Genomic DNA, 10,961 nt, shown 5'->3' with positions numbered 1-10,961 from the left:
GTGGACTTGATCCTCAGTCCCAATTAAGCTTAGGGACATCGCCAACAAAAGCCTAGGAAGGCAGCAAGCCCCAAGCCTGCCTCAGCCAGCCGCTGCCTGACCAACTCTGCCTTCATGCAGGGGAGGGGCCATCACATCAGCACAGCCAGATCTTTATGGCTGATGAGCTCACTGGACAAGCAGCATCTTCCTTATAGCCCAAGGCTAGGCTCCAGAGACCAAGCGAACAGTCCACTGCAGGTGTGTGTAAGGATCAGAGGGGACCACCAGGAGGGTGTCATTTAAGGAGAGATAAACGCCCAATCACACCCTAGCCCATTCGGCTCAGTGGGTAGAGTGTCAGCCTGTGGACTGAAGGGTCCCAGTTCCATTCTGGTCAAGAGCACGGACCTCAGTGGCAAGCTCAATCCCCGGCCCTGGTTGGGGTGTGTCCAGGAGGCAACCAATAAATGTGTCTCTATCAGCTCTCTTTCTCTCCCCCTCCCTTCCACTATCTCTAAAAATCAATGGGGAAATGTCCTCAGGTGAGGATTAACAAAACAAAATAAATTAAAAGGCCCAATGGCATAAAAGTATAATAAAAATGTAATATGCTAATTAGACTGGATGTCCTTCCATATGACCTTCCAGACGAAGCCAGAGGGGAAGCCCAGGTCCCAGGTGCCAGAGGGAAGCCGGTGCCAGCAGCCAGGGGAAGGAAGGCCTACTCTTGCATGAATTTCGTTTTCAGGCCTTTAGTAAAAGTATAAACCCACAGGCAGGAATTCACTTTTGCACTAGTTGAAATCTCCACAACTAAGGTGATTTCTTAAAGATCTTTAGAAGACTCATATTTTAGAATCAGAAAATTCAAGCTGGGAGAGCCCTTTTAATCCTCTAGTCCAGCCGTGGGCAAACTACGGCCCGCGGGCCGGATCCGGCCTGTTCAGCTGTTCTACCCGAAAGAGCGGAGGGTTCTCTTGCTCTCCCCTCCGCTCCTTCACCAGCAGCAGTGTTAACATGTATTAGTTCACACAAACACTCCACCCATGCTTTTGTTCCGGCCCTCCGGGCCAGTTTAAGAACCCATTGTGGCCTTCGAGTCAAAAAGTTTGCCCACCCCTGCTCGAGTCTGTGGGTGAAACTGGCTTAGAGATATTTGTTTGACCCACATAGTGTTTTGCACACCGGGAGACTTCACATAAGCGTCTGGATTCTCGGCAGCTCTTGAAGAATCAAATGCTCTCAACACCTTGGGCCCGCAGTTCCACCGGGCAATGGCTGCCCACGTACAGGGGCCTACCCATTACAGTTGGCACAACCCCACCCTATTGGGGTCACGCATTTACTTTCACTGCCTGGCCCTGTAGGCATATGAGGTTGCAGCCTCTAGTCCAAATCCCGCCTTTTTATAGGTGAGAAACCTGAGGCCCAGCGAGGTCAAGTGATTTGCTCAAGGTCAGATAGCAAATTAGCTACGAAGCCAAGATTAGAGCCCAAACCCAGGGCTGTTTCCACTTGGACCTGGCTCAGCACCCCAGCCAGAGTCTGTTCTCATTAGAACGGCACTGGTTGTTAATTTTTTTTAATCACCATGTATGCAGGCATTTTGGATACTATATGGAACAAAACTAAGTCCCAAGACTTGTGTCACTCTACGGAAGAGCCAATGAAAAGGGAGAAAGCAGGAGGAACTAAGGTAGAGATCAGAAGGAACTCCCTGACTCTTGGAATGGTGAGATCTGGCTTGGTCGAGGGAATGAACCTCTCCAAGGCTCTGGAGAAATCAGTTCTTTTATGTTCTTGAAGAACTCTCTTAGGATTCAGACGTCCGCAGTGCGGCTGGAGCCTGGGATGTCTCCATTGTCTGTCCATCAGATGGGGCAATGCTGACTCACTCCTGAGTGTGAGTTTCAGGCAGTGGGATGTATGTTTCAGCACATGGGGCTCTGATTCACAACTACAGGGAGTGGGGAATTCCTCTCTCCTGCCCCCAGGCAGTTCTGACTTGGTGAGGAGGGGTCTCCTTCATCACTCAAAGGCTGTATGTCAATCACGTGACAGTAAAGTCATGTGGCCCAAATCCCACTCTTCTTGGTAGAGCGGAGGGCATGGCAACTGGGGAGGCTCTCAGTGACTCAGTACAGAGGAGAGCTTAAGGCTGCTGGAGTCAGTGATAGCAAATCTCTCTGAGGCCAGGCTGCGGGCTGCTGGGGCTACTGAAGATGGAGTGGGGACCTCCAGCTAAACAATCCAATTCTGTGCACCCCGAGGCACTCAGACCCCAGCCAGCCTCCTACAAGGCATTCCGGGGCCCAACTGGTCTACCCCAAATCCTTCCTCCATCTTGGTTTCTCTCTGGCTCCACCTAACTGCTTCAAGGCGCCAAGGTACAGATGAGCCCAACGCATTGCCTAGTCCAGTAATGGCGAACCTATGACACGCGAACTCATTCTTTTGGTTGATTTTTCTTTGTTAAATGGCATTTAAATATATAACATAAATATCAAAAATATAAGTCTTTGTTTTACTATGGTTGCAAATATCAAAAAATTTTTATATGTGACACGGCACCAGAGTTAAGTTAGGGTTTTTCAAAATGCTGACATGCCGAGCTCAAAAGGTTCACCCTCAATGTTCTAGCCAGTGGTAGGCAAACTGCAGCTCGCCAGCCACATGCGGCTCTTTGGCCCCTTGAGTGTGGCTCTTCCACAAAATACCACATGCGGGGACACACATACAGTGCGATTGAAACTTCGTGGCCCATGCGCAGAAGTCGGTATTTTATAGAAGAGCCACACTCAAGGGGCCAAAGAGCCGCATGTGGCTCGCGAGCTGCAGTTTGCTGACCACTGGCCTAGCCTAAACTTCAACGCGCACTGGTTGTTGGCCCTTCCTCTGCCCCCATACCCTCCATAGATTCTATCCCAGAGTGCAATCCAAATCCTTGAATTATCACTACTTCTGCAGTAGAAGCTGCACCAGAAATAAATTCATAAATAAATTTCACTTTCCAACTCAGGCAATACAATAGACTTTGGTTCAGCATTTTAGGGAAAATCCCCACTAGGTGTTCAGCCTCTATTTTTTAAAAATATATATTTTTATTGATTTCAGAGAGGAAGGGAGAGGGAGAGATGGAAACATCAATGATGAGAATCATTGATCAGCTGCCTCCTGCACGCCCCCTACTGGTGATTGAGTCTGCAACCTGGGCATGTGCCCTTGACTGGAATCGAACCCAGGACCCTTCAGTCCACAGGCCACGCTCTATTCAAACCAGCTAGGGCTTAGCCTCTATTCTTAAGCCAAGCTGCGCACTGGCAAATGTTCTCAAAGAAGCAGCTTTCTTTATTCCAAACTTGGATCTAGTGGGAAGAGGAAGAGGAAAAACTAGACCCAGTAAATCACTTGGAAGGAAGCTGCCCACCCCACCCCTCCTTACTCCCGGGGCGCCCTCCCTCTATTCTTTCTTCCCTTCCATGCCAATCTGAGGCTCCACTTCCTTCTCCCCTGGCAAAGGAAGCTTCCATTGGCCCTACCAAGGAGCCCAGTAAGAAACTACAACTGTCATGCCTGTGAGACTTCATGGTCAGCACCAACCAACCTACCCAGTGATTGTTTGCTGCTGTGAAGTGAGATTGTGGACATAAGGGCTCTCTGACATTGGTCAAGTGCTTTGCCGACGGGGGAGATCATCCCTAGTGTTATCTGCTCTTTGTTTCCGCGCATAAATTCTTCTCTCCTGGGCTCCGTCAAGTCCTTAAGACAGCAAGGCACAGGCCAGCCAGGATCTTGTAAGCCAGGAGTTCCTGGCACGGGGCTAGGCTCAGGGTAAGCTCCGTGAGCACTGGACAATGAGCTGCCTTCAGAAAAAAATGAGTTATCTGGGTATATAGAATCTTGGGTGGGGGTAGGGGAGGGCAGTGTGGTAAGAAACTGCACTTCTGTTCAATAAGACTGATTGACCAAATGTTTTACCTCTTCTCCTTCCCTAGTCCATTCCAGGGTAAGAATAATGAAGGAATTTTCAAAAGATAACCTTGACTCACAAAGTTAAGACAGGAGAAAAAGCATGGGAAGGGAGTTAAGAAGGATGAGATATTTCAACAAAGACATTAAGAGATGAAATCTTTCAACAGATATAGGGAGTGGAGAGGGCTGATGTTTTGGTTATAAAGCTTTCAGTACTATTTGATTTTCAAAGCAGATATGCATAATATTTAAGAAAAATGTTCTCATTACTTTTTTTTTTTTTTTTTTAAGAAAGAGCACTTGGGAGTCGAGAGACCTGAGTGTCCATGACAGCACAGTTTGTCCTGTAGTTATCTGAGCCCAAGGAGCTGAACAAATTCTGAAATCACCTTCTAATTGTAACCAGTCCTAGATCTACGATTAAATTCTAGAGGCAGCACTGATGTCTTCCCCAAAACAACCTGTGCTTTGGAATGAATCAAAACTTGTCTTAAGCCCGGCTGGTGTGGCTCAGCAGTGGAGTATCGACCCAGAAACCAAAAGGTCATTGGTTCGATTCCCAGTCAGGGCACATGATGGGGTTGTAAGCTGGTTCCCCAGAAGGGGGTGTGCAGGAGGCAGCTGATCAATGATGTCCCTCTCTCATCAATGCTTCTATCTCTGTATCCCTCTCCCTTCTTCTCTCTCTCTCTCTAAAAGTTAATAAAAACATATTAAAAAAAAAAAACTTGTTCAAATTACCCTTCTTTCAGTTGCCAGATGTACGAATGAGCTACCTGGACCCGTTTCCTCACCTCATGCTTGAGGATACTGCCTACTTCACAGGACTGTCAAGAGAATTACGTGAAACAAATACGACAGTAACAGGTCTCAGCCAAAGTTCTTTTTCTTTGGTGCTGTGCCCTCCCATCTTTAGGCAGGGCTCTGACACAGTTCTGGGCACCCAGCATTCACTTAATAAGAACTTGAAGAATTCAGAAGTGAGTTACTGTATATTTACTCTCGGGGCAGGAAGGCTGTGAAGCGCTTCATTTCTGTTGATTGGATCAGGGGCAAGGGCCAAGTGCAGATCCTGGAGCCCAGTGCTTAAGTCCTTTGAGGAGATGTGGCCAGCTAACGGGCAGGCAAGGGAGCGTATAAATGACAGGTTCTTTGACCAAGTAGCAGCCCTACCTCCCAGCACTCCATCCCTCTACTGTGAGAGCCTTCTCTTAACATAGTCCACATACCCAGCTCCAAGCCAGACTAGCCTCCTAGCCAGTGACCTGTGGATCTGCAGAAAAGGGAAGGATGGTGTCCATAGGGATGTCCACTCTCCTGAGTGGCTCGGGACTGGCACACTCATTTTCACACGACAGACTCCCTCCCACACTGACTTCTCCACATCACCAAAAATGTGAGTTGTATAGCATTCAAAAGTCATTCAAAAGCCATCCCTGCCCAAACCACACCCGAATTCCTACAGCCTGAACCACCATTAGTCTGCACTAAGCTGAAGCCTAAAGGCCATGGAGGGTCACCCCCATTAAGGAAGGAAGGGAAGATGTACAAACAGATGTAGGCATTCAGTGCTGACCTCATGTGACCCCTGGCAGGCAGAACCCCAGAGTCAAGAGCTAAAAGGGTTTAGGTCTTTTCTAAGACAGGTTCAGACCCAGCACTGGGTCCATCTTGCATTAGACACAAGCATCAGTCCTTCATTCATCATTTAGTAAATATTTTTTGCCATTTAGTATATGCCAAACAATATCCCTGCCCTCATAAAACATACTGTCTCCTATTGTCTTCTTTTTCTTTTTAATTTAAAAATATATTTTCATTGATTTCAGAGAGGAAGGGAGAGGGAGAGAGAGATAAAAACATCAAAGATGAGAGAGAGTAATTGATCGGCTGCCTCCTGCATGCCCCCTACTGGGGATCAAGCCCACAACCCAGGCATGTGCCCTGGCCAGGAATTGAACCGTGACCTCCTGGTTCATAGGTCAACGCTCGCCCAACCACTGAGCCACGCTGGCTGGACAGCATGCTTTCCTTTAAAGGAAGCAGCTTCTAAGCCAGTGATGGCGAACCTTTTGAGCTCTGCGTGTCAGCATTTTGAAAAACCCTAACTTAACTCTGGTGCCATGTCACATATAGAAATGTTTTAATATTTGCAACCATAGTAAAACAAAGACTTATATTTTTGATATTTATGTTATATATTTAAATGCCATTTAACAAAGAAAAATCAACCAAAAAAATGAGTTCGCGTGTCACCTCTGACACGCGTGTCATAGATGGTGTCTGGTCCAGGAAGTCAGGAAGGCCTCAGAGATCTAAGCTCTGGCTGATGGTTGCTATACAGAAACACAGGCCCAGTTTCGCTGCTGGGAAATCTAGATATTGAAGTAAAATCTCCCAACTCTTTATATGCTTGCAACAATATTTTAAAAAAATTTCCGACTTACATGTGCCATATGAAACATCCCACAGGAGCTGCTGTCCTGGAGGATGGGGACGTCGTCCCGTTTCCTCTGTGCTCCCCGTACTTGCCGCACACGGGGCCCGGCACACAATTGGTGTTCAACGCATGTTCACTGAATACATATACACATAGGTTCACTATTAGTATGTGTATTTTGCACTTGAGGAATCAGGCTTGTGGAGGATACAGGTCCCATGGGAAGTGGCAACGTTCAGGTTCAAGTTCAAATCTCTGAACTTTGAAATAGACACAATGACTGGCAAGAAAGATGGACTCAGAGTGGAAACAGGGCTGCATCAGTTCCTTACACCACCCTCCACCCCCGAGCTGTCCCCACCTGTTACCAGCATCCTGGGTGAGGCCCCACCTGTTGTTAACCCCCCTGGGAAACTTCTGATCCCACTCTCTGGGACTCTTATTTTGTTCAGACCTAAGAATCAGAGATCGAGGCAGCCCACACACCACCTGTCCCTCCCCTGGCACAGCGACATCTGCTTAGTTGAGCTGCTGGCGGTAGCCTTTCAAATCCAGAGAAGACCCTGCAGGCCTTCCCTGGCCAGGCGCCTGGCCCACCAAGTCCCCTGGGGCAGCCTGGTGGCTTCAGAGCTGTTTCAGTTCATTATTTACAAAACATGATTCGCAGAATCGGGCAAGGCTGCTGCAGAGCTAGAAATGGAAGGGTGTGGGAAAATAGTCGAGCCGGGGAAGGGGGACTTGGGGAAACAGAGCACCAGCCCCAAGGCTTCTAAAATGAGTCAAGATTTCTACTAAGATCCACTCAGTTGACAGAACCCCGCCCCACGGGTCTCGCTCCTGCCCTTTCTCTTAGGTCACGAGGGGGAACTTCGGAATGTTCATCTTGCTCACAGCCTGATTAACAGTCATATCCCAGGATGTGTGTGACCATCTGTCTGTCCTGGGGGCGTGAAGAAAGTAACAGCTCTGTCCTTGACCCTGACTGAGCCAGGGGCTGGATCTAAGCTTCAGGGGCCTGGGAAACTCGGGGAGTGAGTCAATGGCTGGAGGCCCCGGGAGTTTCGCTCTGGTTCAGAGCTGGATCCCCACCTCCCAGTTACTATTCTGTGCAGTGGCAAGTGCCAGCTTGTCTCCCCTTCCCGCCCAGCCAGGAAACCAGCCGCATTTCTCCTTCAGGCCCAGACCCGTCCTGGCCGCCCGGATTCCACCGCCCAGGCAAGAAGCGCCTCTCTGCCCAGCGACCCTTTCTTATCCTTTCTTTCTGGGTTTTGTCACAGAGGAATTTTTATTCCAGCGGTTCAGAGCGGTGGGGGTAGGTGGCCCCGGGGTGGTGGCGTGGATGTCAGTGTATGAAGGAGAAAAGATGGGAAGAAAGGGAAGGGAAACGTTAGGCCTTCCATTCCTGGAGCCGTTCCATCCCGGAATCCAAGGCCAATGAAGGAGGTGAGAAGGATGGACGCTGAGTTCCCGCCCCTCCACAGCTGTCAGGAGGACTTTCCCTGATTCCCACGGGAGGGTGGGAAAGAGGCCGGGTCTGGGCAGGTCTGGAGAGCGCTGGTTCCCCATGGCCCTGGGGGAACACGCCCTGGCTTGCTGACCTCTCAGGTAGGAGTCTATCAGGTAGGAGCACATGCGCTATGTGAGAATGTGTGTGTGTGTGTGTGTGTGTGTGTGTGTGTGTGTGTGAGAGAGAGAGAGAGAGAGAGAGAGAGAGAGAGAGAGAGAGAGAGGAGTGGAGTACATGCAGGTGTTTATTCTTTATCTGAGATTCAAATGTAACTGGGTGTCCTGTGTTTATCTGGCAGCCCTGCTCTAGGGGGTCAGGGCTTGGGAGACCTGAACTGAGGCTGAACCCCCCCCCCCAACTGCCACGTCTTCAATATCAGTGAGGCCAGGGCCAGTTTCTGGGCACACAGTCTTGCCTTGACCTGCTCCCCACCTGCTCCTTGGGCCCCGCAGCCCACACAGCCTGGGCCCCTCTCCCTGCAGCTCTGAAATTGCAGACTTTCATGTCAGGTTAATGCTCCATCCTGGAGCCCCTTTGAAGATGAAAAGCTCTCCTGAGCAATGAAGTCTCTGTTGTTGTAATTAACATCATTAAAAATGACTTTTCTCATAGCCCTGTAGAAACCTGGGGGGCTTCACTTCTTTTTTTTTTAATATATTTTTATTGATTTCAGAGAGGAAGGGAGAGGGAGAAAGAGAGAGAGAAACATCAGTGAGGAGAGAGAATCCTGCACAGCCCCTACTGGGGATCGAGCCCACAACCCGGGAATGTGCCCTGGCCCGAATCAAACCATAACTTCCTGGTTATCGGTTGATGCTCAACCACTGAGCCATGCCTGCCAGGCATTCACTTCTTGCAAAAAGTACCTCCCTTGCTCTTTCAGGAGATGGCCAACCTCTTCTAATCCAATACTGGGGTTGGGTTAGAAGCCCTAGTCCCTGTGCCCACCCACCCTGACTTAAACTTGTTTTTACCCTTTCAGGTGATTCTTCACCACAACAAGGCACCCATCTCTCCAGACTCAGTAGCCACACTCTCCTGGGACATATCTGCGCCTCCTTTCCTGGGTTAGTAACACCTGCTGAATGGTAAAGCCTGGGGCTACTGTTTCCACTCCAGCTCTGGACCAGACGGAAGGGGTGCCAGCTGCTGTCATCTCATCTCTCAACCCAAATGCCCAGACCACTAAGTGCAAACTCTTCCTTGATTCCAAGAATCAGGTTGTTCTTGTGCGAGAGACGGTCTGAGAGGGCGTGTATTTCCCTCCAAAGGTTGGTCATCACTAGTCACCAGGGCAGCAGAAGGTCATGCCCAGAGGCCTTGAACGCAGTTTGTTGTTTTAATTCTTTCTTTCAAAAAATTTTTAATCGCCAAAACCGGTTTGGCTCAGTGGATAGAGTGTCGGCCTGCGGACTCAAAGGTCCCAGGTTCGATTCCGGTCAAGGGCATGTACCTGGGTTGCGGGCACATCCCCAGTGGGAGATGTGCAGGAGGCAGCTGATCGATGTTTCTAACTCTCTATCTCTCTCCCTTCCTCTCTGTAAAAAATCAATAAAATATATTTAAAAAAAAATTTTTTTAATCCTTTATGGTTTAAAGCAGCGGCTCTCAACCTGTGGGTCGCGACCCCTTTGGCGGTTGAACGACCCTTTCACAGGGGTCGGCCTAAGACCATCCTGCATATCAGACATTTACATGACGATTCATCACAGTAGCAACATGACAGTTATGAAGTAGCCACGAAAATAATTTTATGGTTGGGTCACAACATGAGGAGCTATATTTAAAGGGCCAGAAGGTTGCGAACCACTGGTTTAAAGTATTATATGAGTCTCCTTTCCCCCCATTCTCCTCTCCCCGGCTGCCCTCACCCCCTAACACATGCCCTCACCCCCCTACTGTCTGTGTCCATGGGTTATGCTCATACACATGCACACAAGTCCTTTGGTTGATCTCTTACTCCCTCCCCCCCACCCCCCACCCCCCCACTCCCCCCCACCCCACCCTCCACCCCCGCTTCCATCATAGGTTGGACAGTCTGTTCGATGCTTCTATGTCTCTGGTTCTATTTTTGTTCATCAGTTTATGTTGTTCACTATATTCCACAAATGAGTGAGATCTGTTTTAATTATTTCTAGGAATGTGTTCTCATGCTTTTCCCAAGAAAGCGGTCAACTCTTCCACAGAAAGAGCCACAGCGTTTTATTTCCGAAAGGTATGGATGGCATCCTCAACATTGCTAAGTGGGTTATACCAAATTAGCATCTCCTCTCTCTCTCTCTCTCTCTCTCTCTCTCTCTCTCTCTCTCTCTCTCTCCTCTCTCGATTCCCCAGGCTCTTAGCAGACACTGCTGCTTCTTTGAGGAAGGGGGGAGGCTGCTTTCTGGAATCCCTTTGGTAAGGGCACGAATCCTGTTTGTTTTGTTCTGTTTAGTTTTCTGAAGAGAAAACACTGATTTCAGGGTATATGCGTGTGTGGTTGAAAAAGTTTCCTCCTGCCCTAGCTGGTTTGGCTCAGAGAATAGAGTGTCAACCTGTGGACTGAAGGGTCCCAGGTTTGATTCTGGTCAAGGGCACATGCCCGGGTTGCAGACTCGATCCCCGGTGTGGGGTGTGTAGGAGGCAGCCGATCCATGATTCTCTCATCATTGATATTTCTCTCTCTCCCTCTCCCTTCTTCTCTGAAATAAAAAATATAATAAAAGAAAAGAAAAAAAAAGTTTCCTTCTTGGACCCAGCTGACAGTGCTCAACCCTTGCCTTTGCTACCCTCATCTTCCTCTCCACTAGAACTGCCCTGCCCCAAATACACTCACCATCATCCCTGCCAGCCATCAGAGGGGCTGTGGTTCCAGTCACGTTAGGTTGGCGGACACACTGATCCAAATATTCATCTGGCCCCCAATCCCTCCTGGAGTCTTTAGGCAGAGCTGCAGGAGCTCTGAGTTTGCAGAGTAAGGTTAGCATTTCTGCGCTTGATGGAGTGCCCAACAGCTTTGCAACCTGCCTCAGCGCAAGAGTTTATCACGCACTCAGGAAGGACCTCTTTAGTTGCAAATTT

The sequence above is a fragment of the Myotis nattereri genome, assembly GCF_964212035.1.
Source record: "Myotis nattereri genome assembly, chromosome: 18".
NCBI classification, from domain to species: domain Eukaryota; kingdom Metazoa; phylum Chordata; class Mammalia; order Chiroptera; family Vespertilionidae; genus Myotis; species Myotis nattereri.
The sequence above is the reverse complement of the archived record's forward strand: the minus strand, read 5'-3'. Positions refer to the sequence as shown.